Raw genomic sequence first — 15089 nt, 5'->3', positions numbered from 1 at the left:
TCTGACCTTCCCCCATTCATGCTCTGTCTCTCTCTGTCTCAAAAATGAATAAACGTTAAAAAAAATAAAAAAATAAAATAAAATAAAAGTTTGGTAGAATTTACCCATGAAGCCATCTCCTCTGGTCTCCTGTTTGTTGAGAGTTTTTTGATTACTGATTCAATTTCTTTGCTGGTTATCAGTCTGTTCATGTTTTCTATTTTTCCCTGTTTCAGTTTTGGTAATTTATAGGTGTTTAGGAATTTATCCATTTCTTCCAGGTTGTCCAGTTTGTTGGCATATATTTTTTTCATAATATTCTCTTATAGCAGTTTGTATTTCTGTGGTGTTGGTTGTTATTTCTCCTCTCTCATTTGTGATTTTATTTATTTGGGTATTGTCCCTTTTTGATAAGTCTGGCTAGAGGTTTCTCAATTTTATTAATTCTTTCAAAGGACTAGCTCCTGGTTTCATTGATCTATTCTATTGTTTATTCTTATTGTTTTTGTTTGTTTGTTTTGTTTTAGTTTCTATACCATTTGTTTCTGCTCTAATGTTTATTATTTCCTTCCTTTTGCTGGCTTTAGGCTCTGTTGGTTGTTCTTTTTTCTAGCTCCTGTAGGTGTAAGGTTAGGGTGTTTATTTGTGATTTCTCTTGCTTCTTGAGGTAGGCCTGTATTGCCTAATTGTGACCTACATACTTCCCTCTTGTGACCGTTTCGGCTGCATCCCAAAGGTTTTGGATGGTTGTGTTTTCGTCTTCATTTGTTTCCATGTATTTTATAAATTTCTTCTTTGATTTCCTGGTTGACCCTTCATTGTGTAGTAGCATGTTATTTAACCTGCATGCATCTGTGGTCTTTCCAGATTTTTTTCTTGTGGTTGATTTCTAGTTCCATAGCTTTGTGGTTAGAAAAGTTGCATGATATGACTTCAATATTCTTGTATTTTTTTTTTTTAAAGTAAGCTCTGTACCCTACCTGGGGCTTGAAGTCACGGTATCAAGGTGACAAGTCACATGCTCTACTGATTGAGTCAATTAAGGTCTCCTTCTTGTATTTGTTGAGGCCTGCTTTGTGGCCTATTGTGTGATCTGTTCTGAAGAATGTTCCATGTGCACTTGAAAAGAATGTATATTCTCCTGTTTTTGGATGGAATGTTCTGAATGTATCTGTTAAGTCCATCTGGTCCAGTGTGTCATTTCAAGCCATTGCTTCCTTGTTGATTTTCTGTTTAGATGATCTGTCCTTTGATATAAGTGGGGATGTTAAAGTCCAATACTATTATTGCATTATTATTAATTAATTCCTTTATGTTTGGTATTGCTTTAGTATTTGAGTGCCTTCATGTTGGGTGCATAAATATTTACAATTGTTATATCTTCTTGGTGGATTGTCCCCTTTTTTTATTATATAGTGCCCTTCTTTGTGTCTTGTTACAGTGTTTGTTTTAACATCTAGTTTGTCTGATGTAGGTATTGCCACTCCTGCTTTCTTTTGATATCCATTTGCATGATAAATGTTTTTCCATCCCCTCACTTTCAGTCTGCAGATATCTGTAGTTCTAAAATGATTCTTTTTAGGCAGCATATAGATGGGTCTTGTGTTTTTTGTTTTTTTTTTTTAATCCATTCTGATGCTCTCTGTCTTTTGATTGGAGCATTTAGTCCATTTACATTCATAGTAATTATTGATATGCATGGACTTATTGCCATTTTCTTACTGGTCTTTTGGTTGTTTCTGGAACTTTAATCTTTTCTTGTCTTTCTTTCATGTTTTGCTGATATTCTTTAGTGATATATTTGGATTTCTTTCTCTTTATTCTTTGCATGTTTATTAGTGGTTTTTGATACATGGTTACCATTAGGTTTGTATGTAACCTGTTCTGCATATAGCAGTCTATATTAAGTTGATGGTCTTTACATTTGAACCATTCTTTACTCCTCTCCTCCCCACATTTTAGATCTATGTTCTTATATTTTGTATCCTTTTCTGTGAGTTCCTTGACTGAAGTTTTTACAGAAACATTAATTTTTACTGCTTTTTTTGTTTCCTGCCTTTATACTTTTACTTTTGTTCTCTCTTTTCCACTCAGCGAGTCCCCTTGAATATTTCTTTCAGGGCTGGTTTAGTGGTGGAGAACTCCTTTAGTTTTTGTTTGTCCAGGAAACTATCTCTCCTTCTGAATGATAGCTTTGCTGGATAGAGTGTTCTTGGCTGTAGATTTTTCCATTCAGCGCTTTGAATATATCCTGCCACTCCCTTCTTGCTTGGAAAGTTTCTGGTAAGAAATGTGCTGCTAGCCTTATGGGTTTTGTCCTCCTGCCTTTTCTCTCTTTTCTTCTTCTGGGACTCCTATATATGAATGTTTTTATGTTTGATGGAGTCACTGAATTCCCTAAGTCTATTCTCATTTTGCCCAATTCTTTTATTTTTCTCTTTTGTTCATCTTCATTGCTTTCCATCACTTTGTCATGTAGGTCATTAATTCATTCCTTTTCTTCTTCCAGCCTGTTCTCATTTATTGTTCTCATTTATTGCACTCTTCGTCTCTGATTCTTTCTTTCTTTCTTTCTTTCTTTCTTTGAGAGAGAGACAGAGAGAGAGAGAGAGAGCAAATGCAAGTGAGTGAAGTGAGTGAGAGGCAGAGAGAGAAGGAGAGAGAGAGAATCACACGAGGGTTATAGAGACAGAGAGACAGAATCCCACACAGGCTCTGCACGATCAGCACAGAGCCCGAAGCAGAGCCCCTGAAGTGGGGCTCGAACTTCCCCAATGCAGGGTTCAAACTCACAAACCATGAGTTCATGACCTGAGCTGAAGTAATATGCTTAACTGAATGAGCCACCCAGGCACCCCTGATACATTTTTTAAAACTCTCTTATCTGTTGTGGTAAGGGTCTCACTGATGTCTTCTGTCCTCAAGTCCAGTGAGTATCCTTATGACCGTTGCTTTAAATTCTCCATCAGTCATGTTACTTATGTCTATTTCACTTAGGTCTGTGGCTGTGACCTTATTTTGTTCTTTCATTTGGGATAAATTTCTTGGTCTTCTCTTTTTGTCTAAGTCTCTGCCTGTTTCTCGGTGTTAGAAAAGCCCTTTATGTCTCCTCTTCCTGAAAGCAATGGCCTTATGGAGAAGAGGTCATGTAGTGCCCAGGGCCTGGTGCTTCAGGGGTTGTCTCCAATGTGTCTGTGTGAACTCTGCTGTTGTGTTCTGGCTGCTATACCCTTTAGGTCAGTTGTCTGAAGAGACTCTCCTTGCCTGGGTGGGCGGTGTTTGCTCCCTGGCCTGCATGTGATGAGTTTAACCTAGATATGATCTGGTCTGCTTTGGAAGAGACCTGTCACCACCTCCACTGGAACTGAGGCCCTGCAAATCTCTCTGGTGGGGAAATGCAGCGTGGGCTGGGGTTTGTGCTGGTCTTCTCAGTGAGGGGTCTTGCCCTGCTGGGACTGAGGCAAGTGTGACTGAAAAAGGCAGTTCCCCCAGAGTGCAAGGGGGTGGGGCTTAGTGTAAGCAAGTTAGGCAGCGAGTGTCTGTGCTGTGCTCCTTCCCACAGGTGGTTCTGTGTTTATGTTTAGGGGTGGAGGAGGGAAATGGCACCGGCCAACTCCTCTGTTTCTGGAGTAGTGTCATTGTGAATGCTGTCCGTCAGGGATACGCTCAGAGAAGAGCAAATAATCTCCCCACTGTGTGCCCCAGACATTCCTCAGATCACTGTTTCCACACCGTACGCTTCCAGGTTGTTTGCCTGCCTTCTCTCCAAGAGCAGCCCAGTGCCTTCCGGGCTCTATCCTAGCCCACCCTGCTGACCTTTAAAACTGTAGGCTTGGGGCACCTGGGTGGCTCAGTGGGTTGAGTGTCTGACTTCGGCTCAGGTCACGATCTCATGGCCTGTGAGTTCGAGCCCCGCGTCGGGCTCTGGGCTGACGGTTCAGAGCCTGGAGCCTGCTTTGGTTTCTGTGCCTCCCTCTCTCCCTCTGCCCCTCCCCTGTTCATGCTCTGTCTCTCTCTGTCTCAAAAATAAATAAACATTAAAAAAAAAAACTGTAGGCTTTATGCCTCACTGGTTGCAAGAACTCATGAAATTTAACCCCTATCGTTTTTCAAGCCAATAGCTATGTAGAAACATTCTTCTTGAGCTTCCCCTGTGTGCTCCTCTCTCTCTGTCTCTCACTCTTCTCTGCAACCACGGCCCCCTTCCGTCCACAGCAGCCAGGATCCATTTTCCCCCTAAACTGCATCTTTGCCTTTCCTACCATCTTTGACGTGGCCTCTTCTCTCCCTTTCGTTGTAGAGTTTGTTCCGTCAGTCTTCAGGTTGATTTCTGGGGCGTTTGGAATTATTTGATAGTTATCTAGCTCTGCTGTCATTTTCCTCCTCCCAAAAGAGGATGTTCTTTAAAGAGAAGGGACACAGGAAGCATACTCTGGTAGAGGGAGGCTCATACAGAAGATACGTATTGTGATTTTAGAGACGATGTTTCTCTTTTCGGGCTCTTCCAGAATAAAGGATGAGGAGAATGCAGAGGTACTAATTTACCATGTATGGAAATACAAATGGTTGTTATTATGGGAGTTTTCCTCATATTAAATATCATAGACAATAGTTAAGAAATGAAACGTGGCTTGTTAAGAAATTAAGTGTGGCACGGATTGGTCATGACAAGTCCCACTAAACCTTATGTGATAATAGCATTTTCATAGCTATTGGATTTTTTTTTTCTAAGGTGTCCACATTAAGTAGTATCTATGTAGTTTGGAATTAGAGTCTGTCTGTGTCATTAAGTATTTGCATGACACAGCCAGTATGAATTGTCAAGCAAGGTGGCAGCATAAAAGACTCATGGCAATGTGGAATGCCAATATCACCGATCCATTAAATGAAGGAAAAAGCAGCCCAAATGTGTATGTAAGCCACTTTGTCCTAAAGGAAAGCCACGTTTGCTGGACCCATGTCAAGTTTTGCTTTCCCAGACAACTCAAGTCCTCCCTCATAGTTTTCCTCCCTCTGACCCATCTCTGGCCCCACCAGATAGGCACTGTATGTTAGACTCCAAGGACTCAGAGGTAAAGAATAGATTTCATTTCCTCAAGAAGCTAACTCTCTAGCTCAGGGAAGTAGAGAGATAAAGAGACAATCGTGATGCGTTCTACTTAATTCTATGATAGCAGCAAGAATTTTTCCATATGCGTCTGTGGAAACTCAGGCTATGTGTTTCAGTCACGGGATGATGTCTGAATGCAGTTTGGAATGATACATGGGAAGATCTCGTTATCTTCTCTTTGGATTATTGAAACTATTCCCTAGCTGAATTTCTTGCCAACACGCTTGCCTTACTACATTTTGAGGGAGCTCCCAGTTCAAAGGCAACGAAGCATAAGAAATTAATGGTGTCATTGTGGAAATGCCAAATGCGTGGTATGGTTTTCCCGAGAGGTGAAAGGATCCAAGTTGAGAAGATAAGCAGAGGTTAAACCATGAGGTGCCTTGTATACCATGGCCCTGTAGCATTGACATTGGAGAGACAGTAGAATATGTAGCAAGCGGAAGACTAACCCAGGCCAATTTGTATTTTGATCTTGTGACTGCTAAGTGAAGAATGGGTTGGAGGGAGGCTCAGCATGGAGGCAGGAAGCCCAGTTTAGAGGCATCATGAAGAAGATAATGACATGTTCAGCTAGGGCAGTGGAGGTGGGAATAGATGGCTATGGACAGATCTGAGAAGTCGTTGGGAATTCCTATTGGCACAATTTGGCGTTGGCTTGATTGTGGTGGATGAAATGAAGGGAGAGGACTAGGATTATCTTATCTGGCTTGAGCAACTGGATGGCAGTGCCGTTCTCTGAAATCTGGAAGAGAGGAAGAAGACCAGTTCTGGATGGGCGAGGAAGATGATGAATTCAGACTTGGACATGTTGAGCTTGACTCACCTGTGAAATATCCAGGTGAACATTTCTCAACGTTTATTTATTTTTGGGACAGAGAGAGACAGAGCATGAATGGGGGAGGGGCAGAGAGAGAGGGAGACACAGAATTGGAAACAGGCTCCAGGCTCTGAGCCATCAGCCCAGAGCCTGATGCGGGGCTCGAACTCACGCACCGCAAGATCGTGACCTGGCTGAAGTCGGACGCTTAACCGACTGCGCCACCCAGGCGCCCCCAGGTGAACATTTCTAATATGAATTTGATATAATGGTATGGAGCTCAGGAGAGTAGTTTGTACTCAGCCTTTTTCTGCCTCAGTAATTTAGCCCTTGATTCCATACTGTCCCGGAGCTGTCCTTTATTTTCTCTCGTTTTCTTGTACTTCCCAGAGCCAGGTGTTATATACCCACCTGTACCCTTTGCAGTGCTTACCTGCCTTTTGGGCTTGAGTGAGGACTGTGTAAAGGCTTCTGAAGATTTGCGTGGCTACCTCACCGCTGAAGTTATTCAGGAAAAAAAAATGACACTTTAGTAATTATTAAAAGGTGCAATGGCTATTTAAGTCTTTATAAATACCTACAGATATCACAAATGAAATTTACATATGTGACCAATTTTACTTGAAAGATTTGTAAGATATTTCCATGACCCCTTTCCCCTAATTTAAATTTTCCAACCCTTAGGAAGAAGAGAAAAGAACAGCTTTTCTACGTTGGCTTCCTTACAACCCTTTATTCTATCATCTGAGTCCCTGAGATTTTATAACCCATTCTGGCATACGGAATTGATAAAAAACAGGGAAGGGATCTGGTCATTGTTATTTCATGGTTGGGGATTTGCGATTATTTGTGGATATTGTATCTTGAGATGCTCTGTGCTTCATGTTTTCCAAGGGGGGGGGGGTGCTCTTTTGTATCAACAGTAGAACCTAAGGGATTTCTGTTAAGCTATACAGAAAATAGTTTCTTTAAAAAAGAAAAAAAAAAAACGCAGGAGACTTAGGAACAGTTGCCAGGTAGTGAATGAGATCTTTGGTGGTTTAGCAATTTGTCTTTCCCATTTCCTTCCTGTTTGAAACTCTTTCATTATGTTTACCCTCCCTCTTCTAGAATTTTTTGCTTCATTTATGCATGCATCCACATATTCACGTACTCATTCCTTATACATCATTAAAGTTTATCAGTCCTACTCTTTGTACTTTGCAAAATACTCAAGATAAGAATTAGTCATGCAGTACAATTGTGAAAGACTAACACTGCTTATTTCCCACACAGACCTGTTGAATACTTTATGTAAATACCAATGGGTTTTTTTAGAGAAAACAATTCCTGCTTTGGGAGCTTGTCACAAAGGAGCGATGCTAATATTGGGACTTAATAAACCCAGTAGGTGGCAAGGGGAAATATTGGCAAGTAAATGGACAGGCGGAGCTTTAGTCTTCTGATCAACACTTGCCGTCACCTAATTCACACATAGGCCTACTGTGTGCCAGGCACATAGTAAGTGCTTTATACCTATAAATTCATTTAATTCTCTCACTACAATCCTATGATGTAATAAGCCCTATTACTATCCCCATTTTGAAGATGAGGAAACTAAGGCATAAAGATGTTTAGTACATTTTCCAGGGTCACACAGCTAGTAAATGATGCGGAGATTCAAACCCAGGCAATCTGACTCCAGATTTAATGCTCTTAGACACGATATCGAGATATGGAACTAGTATGATCAATTTAGTATGTATATGTGCATTTCTCATAGCTCCTCTTTATCTTCTAAATATGTGTCATATGTGTATGCTAGAAAGCAGCTCAGAACCAAGGAAAATGGTATGTAACTTGGCTCTCCACATTTAAACACCGCACACAACAAGTAATGGGGAATGTACCAAAAAGATCAGCCAAAACTAGCAGTAACAGGAAATCAGTGCAACAATTTGGTGATACAAGAAAGAGGAAGGATTTAAAAAAATATTTAGTTATTCAAATTTCTTTTCTCTTTTCTTTTTTTTTTTTTTTTCAAGTAATCTCTCTGTCCGACTCGGGGCTCGAACTCACAACTCTGAGAGCAAGAGGGGCATGCTCTACCAACTGAACCAGCCAGGTGTTCCAAATTTCTTTTTTATTTCAATATAGTCGACACACAATGTCACGTTAGTTTCGGGTGTACAACATAGTGACTCAACAACTTCATACTTTATGCTACACTCACCCCAAGTGTAGTTATCATCTGTCCCCGTACAACGCCATTGCAATATCATTGACTATATTCCCTATGCTGTACCTTTTATTCCCATGACTTATTCATTCCATAACTGGAAGACAGTATCCCCCCCTCTCCTTCATGCACTTTGACCATTCTCTATTCCCCTTCCCTCTGGCAACCATCAGTTTCTTCTCTGTATTTAGAAGTCTGAGTCTACCTTTTGTTTGTTTATTCATTTGTTTTGTTTTTTAGATTCCACATATGAGTGACATCATATGGTATTTGTCTTTCTTAGTCTGACTTATCTTACCTAGTGGACTACCCTTAAGATCCATCCATGTTGCCGCAAATGGCAAGATCTCGCATCTTCTTTATCCATTCATCTATCGAAAGACGCTTAGGTTGCTTCCATATCTTGACTGTTGTAAATAATGTTGCAATGAACATAGGAGTGCACATACCTTTTTGAATTAATGTTTTTGTTTTCTTTGGGTAAATACCGAGTAACAGAATTATCGGATGATAAAGTATTTCTATTTCTTCTATTTGTGAAGAACCTCCGTACTGTTTTCCACAGAGGCACGAATTCACATTCCAACCAACAGTGCATGAGCATTCCTTTTCCTCCACATCCTTGCCAATTCTTGATATTTCCTGTCTTTTTGGTTTTGAGCATTCTTTCAAGTATGAGGTGATATCTCATTTGTGGTTTTGACTTGTGTTTCCTTGATGATGAGTGGTGTTGAGCATTTTTTTTCATGTGTGTGTCAGACCTCTGTATGTCCTCTTTGGAAAAGTGTCTATTCAGGTATTCTGCCCATTTTAATTGAATTATTTGTTTGGGGGTGGGTGTTGAGTTGTATAAGTTCTTTATATATTTTGGATATTAACCCCTTGTCAGATATAAACGGTTGGGACTACAGCAAAATAAAGACCTTTTGCACAGCAAAGGAAACCATCGACAAAACAAAGAGCCTACTGAACAACAAAAAAATATTTTCAATAGCTCAATGAGGTATCATCGATATACAAAGAACTGCGCACATTTAATGTGTGCACTTTGCTGAGTTTGGGGGATTTTTTTAAAGGTGTCATTTGAGTACTGAAATTATGCGTCTTTAAACAGCTTCGTCTTCAGAGAAGTATTCAGCTATCGTCTTCTAGTTGTCACGTGAGCACATTTTTAAATTGGTCTTCAAATGCCTTTGAAAAGGAATGAAGTGTGTTGTCTAGAAGTAAGAAAGTTTCATATTTTAATGTAGAGCCAGGCAATGAAACGTTCTAGAAAAGTAGATGTAAGGATGTTCTAGAAAATGTAGATGTTCTAGAAAATGTAAGGATGAATTTTACAAAGTGAATAAAAGACCATATGGCTTTCAGAATGTAGTGTTAGCCTTGCTGAAACTTTGACTATTTAAAACAGCCTAGAATTGGTTAAGAGAATGAGCCTCAATGAGTTCTGACAGGTTACCATGTAAGATAATGCACTTTTGCAATGGAGGATGAAGGACAAAAAGGCGAAAACCAACAAACATGTGATTTAGTGATATTTGCTAATTGTCTCCATCAGTACATGTTCATTTTTCTTTAGTGGCGTGGTAATTCTCTAGAATTCCTAATTTTTTCAGTGTTAGAACTACCTATGCCTTAACCCGTTACACAACTCAAACAAATGATCACCAGGCAATCTCATTCAGTCTCAGGGATTTAAATACCATGTGTATACCATTAACTCTCCAATTTTATCTTCAGTACTAAACTCTCCCCTAAGTTCCAGACTCAGGTATCCAACTGTCTATTCTGTGTCTCGATTTGGAAGTTGAATGAGCAGCTCAAGCTTGTCATGTCCAAAACTGAATTCTTTATTCCCATACCATTCCTCCTTTCACAATATATTTAGAATATGGCACTTCTCACCGTCATAGCACATGCTGCCACCATCTCTTGGCTAATTAATTGCAAGAGCTTCCCAAGTCATCTCCCTGCTACCTTTTTGTACTCATGCATTTGATTATTTACCCAGCCAGAGTTATCTTTAAAACATAACGAATCGTATACATTTCCCTGGTCAAAACCTTCCAGGGGCTCCCTGTCCCACTCAGATCAAAAGCCATAGTCTCAAGTAGCCTTCGAGGCACACAAACTGTCCCCTTTACCTCTCTGACCTCTCCTCCAACTTTCTTCCTTGCACACTGTGCTCCAGCAACACAGGGCTCCTAGCAACGACCCACCAGTTACGGCCCCTCTTCAGGGCCATTGCACGAGCTGTTCTGTCTGCCTGAAACGCTCTCAGTTGTGTTCATGACCCCCCCATCCTTTTTTTCAGGTTCTTCCTGTAGAGGACGTCCTAATCTTCCTGTCTAAAAGGGCGTCTTTCCCTCACTTTACCCATCACTATCTAGCATCCTACCCTGCTTGTTTAAACAGCTTCTATCATTATCTAACATATTTTGGCTTGTTTATTTGTCTGTGATCTCTCTCCATTACCGGGATGGCAGTTCAACGAGGGCAGGGATTTGTTCACTCATTGCTGTGTCCCCATTACTTAGCACAAACTCAATAACCATTTGTTGGATAAATAACTGGCTGACTGATTCCATGAGTAACCTAGGGAAAAAGTAGGTCATCGTCTGAGGAAAGAAAGAAAACGTGTCTTCGAAGATATCCTCCCAATCTATAAAATCACTCACCAAATCATCTCAGTATTAGTGTAAAAGATCCAGCTGTTCTGTTTTTAGGCAATATAGCCCTTTTAAAGTCACATGTTAATATGCGGTGAATACGACCCATAAAATCTGTGGTTTTCTTCTTCATTAAATGTAAAGAATAATAGATGAGATGGCTTGGAAACCCTATTTACTACTCTGCTTAAGCGTTTTAAAACCCATCTGCCTGCCACTAACAGAGTGACAACTTGAGAAAATTAATATGTGTTGTTGATCTTTATTTTTCCTGAAAGTATGATGTGCCCTGGCTGTTAGGAATTTTCTGCTGGTTGTCCGGTCTCCAGCTGGGACTTAACTTCCTAATTTTATTAAGCCTCAATCTGAGGACACACATGTGTACACCCTGGTTTCCTGCTAAAAGTTCATTAACAAGTTTATTATGTGTTTGTTCCCGTCTCAGCATTGTCAGCAGACAAGTCGGGAAAGATCATGATGTTACGGTAAAATTCTATATGATTGTTTCTCTGGATTCTTTTGATTGAAGAACTGTTTATTTTATTATACATTTACATGTTAAAGGGGATAAATGGGGTGAGTTGTTTTGTAACTTGTATTCTTGGGAAAAAATTTAGGTAGAAAAGACTATTTGGAGAATAGCCTAGTCTGTTCTAAGGGATTTATAGAAGAAAGGCTTTTATCATATTTCATTAATTGTTTTCAAAGGATTCAAGTAAATTGAAGAGTGTTTAACACTAAAGAGCAATGTAGATGAGAAAACTGACTCTTATATAGGCTTATAAATGACCTTGATTAGATCATCTCTTCATTCAGGTCCTTGGTTTTCTTGGCTATAACAAGAGGGTGTTAGACTAGAGGTTTTTTTTTTTTTTAATTTTTAATGATTATTTATTTATTAACATTTATTTATTTTGAGAGACACAGAGCACAAGCAGGTGAGGGGCAGAGGGAGAGAGACATACAGAATCCAAAGCGGGCTCCAAGCTCTGAACACAGAGCCTGATGCGGAGCTCGAACCCACGAACCATGAGATCATGACCTGAGCTAAAGTTGGTCGTTTAACCAACTGAGTCACCCAGCTGCCTCTAGACTAGAGTGTTTAGATTTATTTCAGCATTACTAGTTTCAGTTTCTGTGAACATACGGATCTCAGAGAACAGGAATATCCACTGTCATGATATGATCAATAAATATGTTAGTTTGATAGTTGTTGAATCTGCATAATGGGTACATTTTTATCTCATTTAACTATTTCTACTTTTATATAGGGTTTTTTTTTTTTTAATGTTTACTTATTTATTTTGAGAGAAAGGGAGCGCAGGGGAGGGGCAGAGAGAGAGGATTGAGGAGACAGAGAGAATCCTAAGCAGGCTCTGCTCTGTCAGCACAGAGCCCCATGTGAGGCTCAAAACCACAGACCGTGGGATCATGACCTGAGCCTAAACCAAGCGTCGGACGCTTAACCGACTGAGCCGCCCAGGCGTCCCTATGTGGTTTTGCATATTCTTATACAACAGTGAACTTAGAGATATGATTGATTAACAAAATGCTTGATAACAGGTACTACACTCAAACGGGCCTTGTGAAGTCTATTTTCTGGCAATGCTGTTTTCTTCCATCGTTCTCTGAAATATTTACACAAAATAGCAGACCCCCCTGTGATCATTCCAAGGCAGCTTTTTCAGTTTTTAGATAACTGTGCCAAGGTTCAGACCAGATCAAAAAATTTCCCCAGGAACATATTTTCAAGGTAAGCGTTTTTTACAAGCATGATATAATTTATATTGATTTGGCTCTCATAACATGTAATTTAGATTAGCTTAATTATCTGTAACTCATTATTTTATATATATTTTTTTTAATTTTTTTTAACGTTTATTTATTTTTGAGACAGAGAGAGACAGAGCATGAACGGGGGAGGGTCAGAGAGAGAGGGAGACACAGAATCCGAAGCAGGCTCCAGGCTCCGAGCCATCAGCACAGAGCCCGACGCGGGGGCTCGAACTCACGGACCGCGAGATCATGACCTGAGCCGAAGTCGGTCGCTCAACCGACTGAGCCACCCAGGCGCCCCAGAAAGTGTCTTTTAATGTTAAGCAATCCTGGGTTAAAATCCCTATTTCAGCTGTTTCCTAAATGGGAGATCTTACGAAAGGTTTTGTTTGTTTGTTTGTTTTTACTTTTTTGAACCTCAGTTATCATTTCTATAAAATGAGAATATCAGTGGTAGCGTATACATAATGGGGTCATCGTGTTGACTAAAAAACGTGGGTCATCATGAAACATACAGCCTGACAAATTTAAACCAACGGTAGTCAGCTTGTTCCGTCATTATTAGTTTGGTCAGTTAGTTCTCTGCATTATTAGAATAAAAGTTATATGTGGAGGAATTAAAAAAGAAACAAGGGAGGAAATATGGCTGTTTTGGTTACCTTTGCTAGTAGCATTCAATACATGTTTATTGAATATATGCTGTATTCTAGGAACTAGTTTTATAGAGGCAAGTAAGGCACACTTCCTACTCTGAAGGAAATTACATCCTAAGGAGAGAAACAGACATGTGAGAGCTTAGAGTCAGGGCCAAACTTAAAGGCGTGACAGAGTGGGCAAATATGCTCTGCTAAGATTCAAAGGGAAGTAAAAATAAACCAAAACCCAAACCCAAAACCTCTGGCCTGTCATGGGGTCTGAAACACCATTAGGATATTTTCCCTTTGGACTTTACCCATTCTTGGGTTTTTGGATTCCATGTGCAAATGGCTTTGGGAAGAATAACACATTGATATCACTTGCACTTTTGTTTTTAAAATTTTTAAGTTTATTTATTTATTTCGAGAGAGATAGAGATAATGAGCAGGGGAGGGGCACACTGTCAGTGCGGAACCCGATGCCGGCCTTGAACTCACGAACCTTGAGATCATGACCTGCGCGGAAACCAAGAGGGGGAGGCTCGGCCGACCGAGCCACCCAGGCGCCCCTCACTTGCACTTTAATGAAGATTTATTTCTATATTATTTCAGATACAAGGTAAGTTGCTACAGGCAAGAGACCTCAAAATATTGTGGCTCAAGCAACAGACCAAAGGAGGTCAGGCAGCACCGCTGCGGGTAATCGAAGGCCCAGGATCCTTCTGCCTTGTTGCTTTGCCGTCTCCTAGTATGTTGACTTTGTGTGGTGACATACGGTTGAATGAAGGGAGAGAAGGAAGAGGGCAAGAGGTTATCTTGTCAAACCATGAGCCACAGGTTGCACATATGACCGCTGCTTGCGTATCATCGTCCACATTTCTGTCAGACCTTCCTACAAAACCGCAAAGGAGTCTGGGACATACAGTCTTTGATGGGGAGGCTGTGTCCACAGCTAAAACTCAGGAGTGTCAGTTACTAAAAGGAAGGGTAGGAGAATGGATAGTGAGAAAAATTTGCAATCTCGGCCACAGTGTAGGACACGATTTTATCTTGATAAAGTTTCCTGAAATGCCTAGGCCTTTCCAAATAGGTGGGCTATTTGGTGCATAAAGAAACAGTTATAAAGAAGGTTGACTTGTCGGGGGTGTTTTCTGATATCAAGCAATGATCCAGTCTCAGATTCTCTGACACCAGCTGGTATCCTACCATTCAATTCACTTCTGGCATTATACCAGAAGTGTATAGTATAGAAGTGTATAGTGTACAGTTGTGTAATTAGATTACACAACTGTACTACATTATACACGGAGTTAGCAAAGACCCCATAGGATAAGGGCCCAGTCCCACAAGACTGTCCCCACCTCAGATGCCGATGGAAAGTCTTAGTGCTTCTGATTAACCAGTTATAAGTTCAGGGGTTCTCATGACCCCTCTCCCGTTTGATAATTCACGAGAGCAATTCACAGAACTCAGGAAAATACTTACGATTACAGGTTTATTACAAGGAATACAACTCAGGTGCAACCAAATGGAAAAGATGCTTAGGGCGAGTGGTGTGTGTGTGTGTGTGTGTGTGTGTGTGTGTGTGTAGGGGTGATGCATCTTGAGTAGCTTCCATTCTCTCTCCAGGCATGTCCCCTTCCTAGGACCTCCCTGTGTTGTCCAACCTGGAAGGCCTGTGCACCTGGTCGTTTAGGGGTTTTTACGGAAGCTTCGTAACTAAGGCATGGACTTGGGTGCCCGGTCTACCTAGATTTTATTTCTCTCGAAGTTTTGACTTCCGGAAAGTAACGTAACCAATTGAAACTTGAATGATAGCCATTTGCAAAGCTGAAATGGTATCTTCTTAGCTACCTCAGGGGGATAAATGGATAAAATTAAA

This window comes from Lynx canadensis, chromosome X (assembly GCF_007474595.2).
Source record: "Lynx canadensis isolate LIC74 chromosome X, mLynCan4.pri.v2, whole genome shotgun sequence".
Classification (NCBI taxonomy): domain Eukaryota; kingdom Metazoa; phylum Chordata; class Mammalia; order Carnivora; family Felidae; genus Lynx; species Lynx canadensis.
This window is presented reverse-complemented; position numbering follows the sequence as displayed.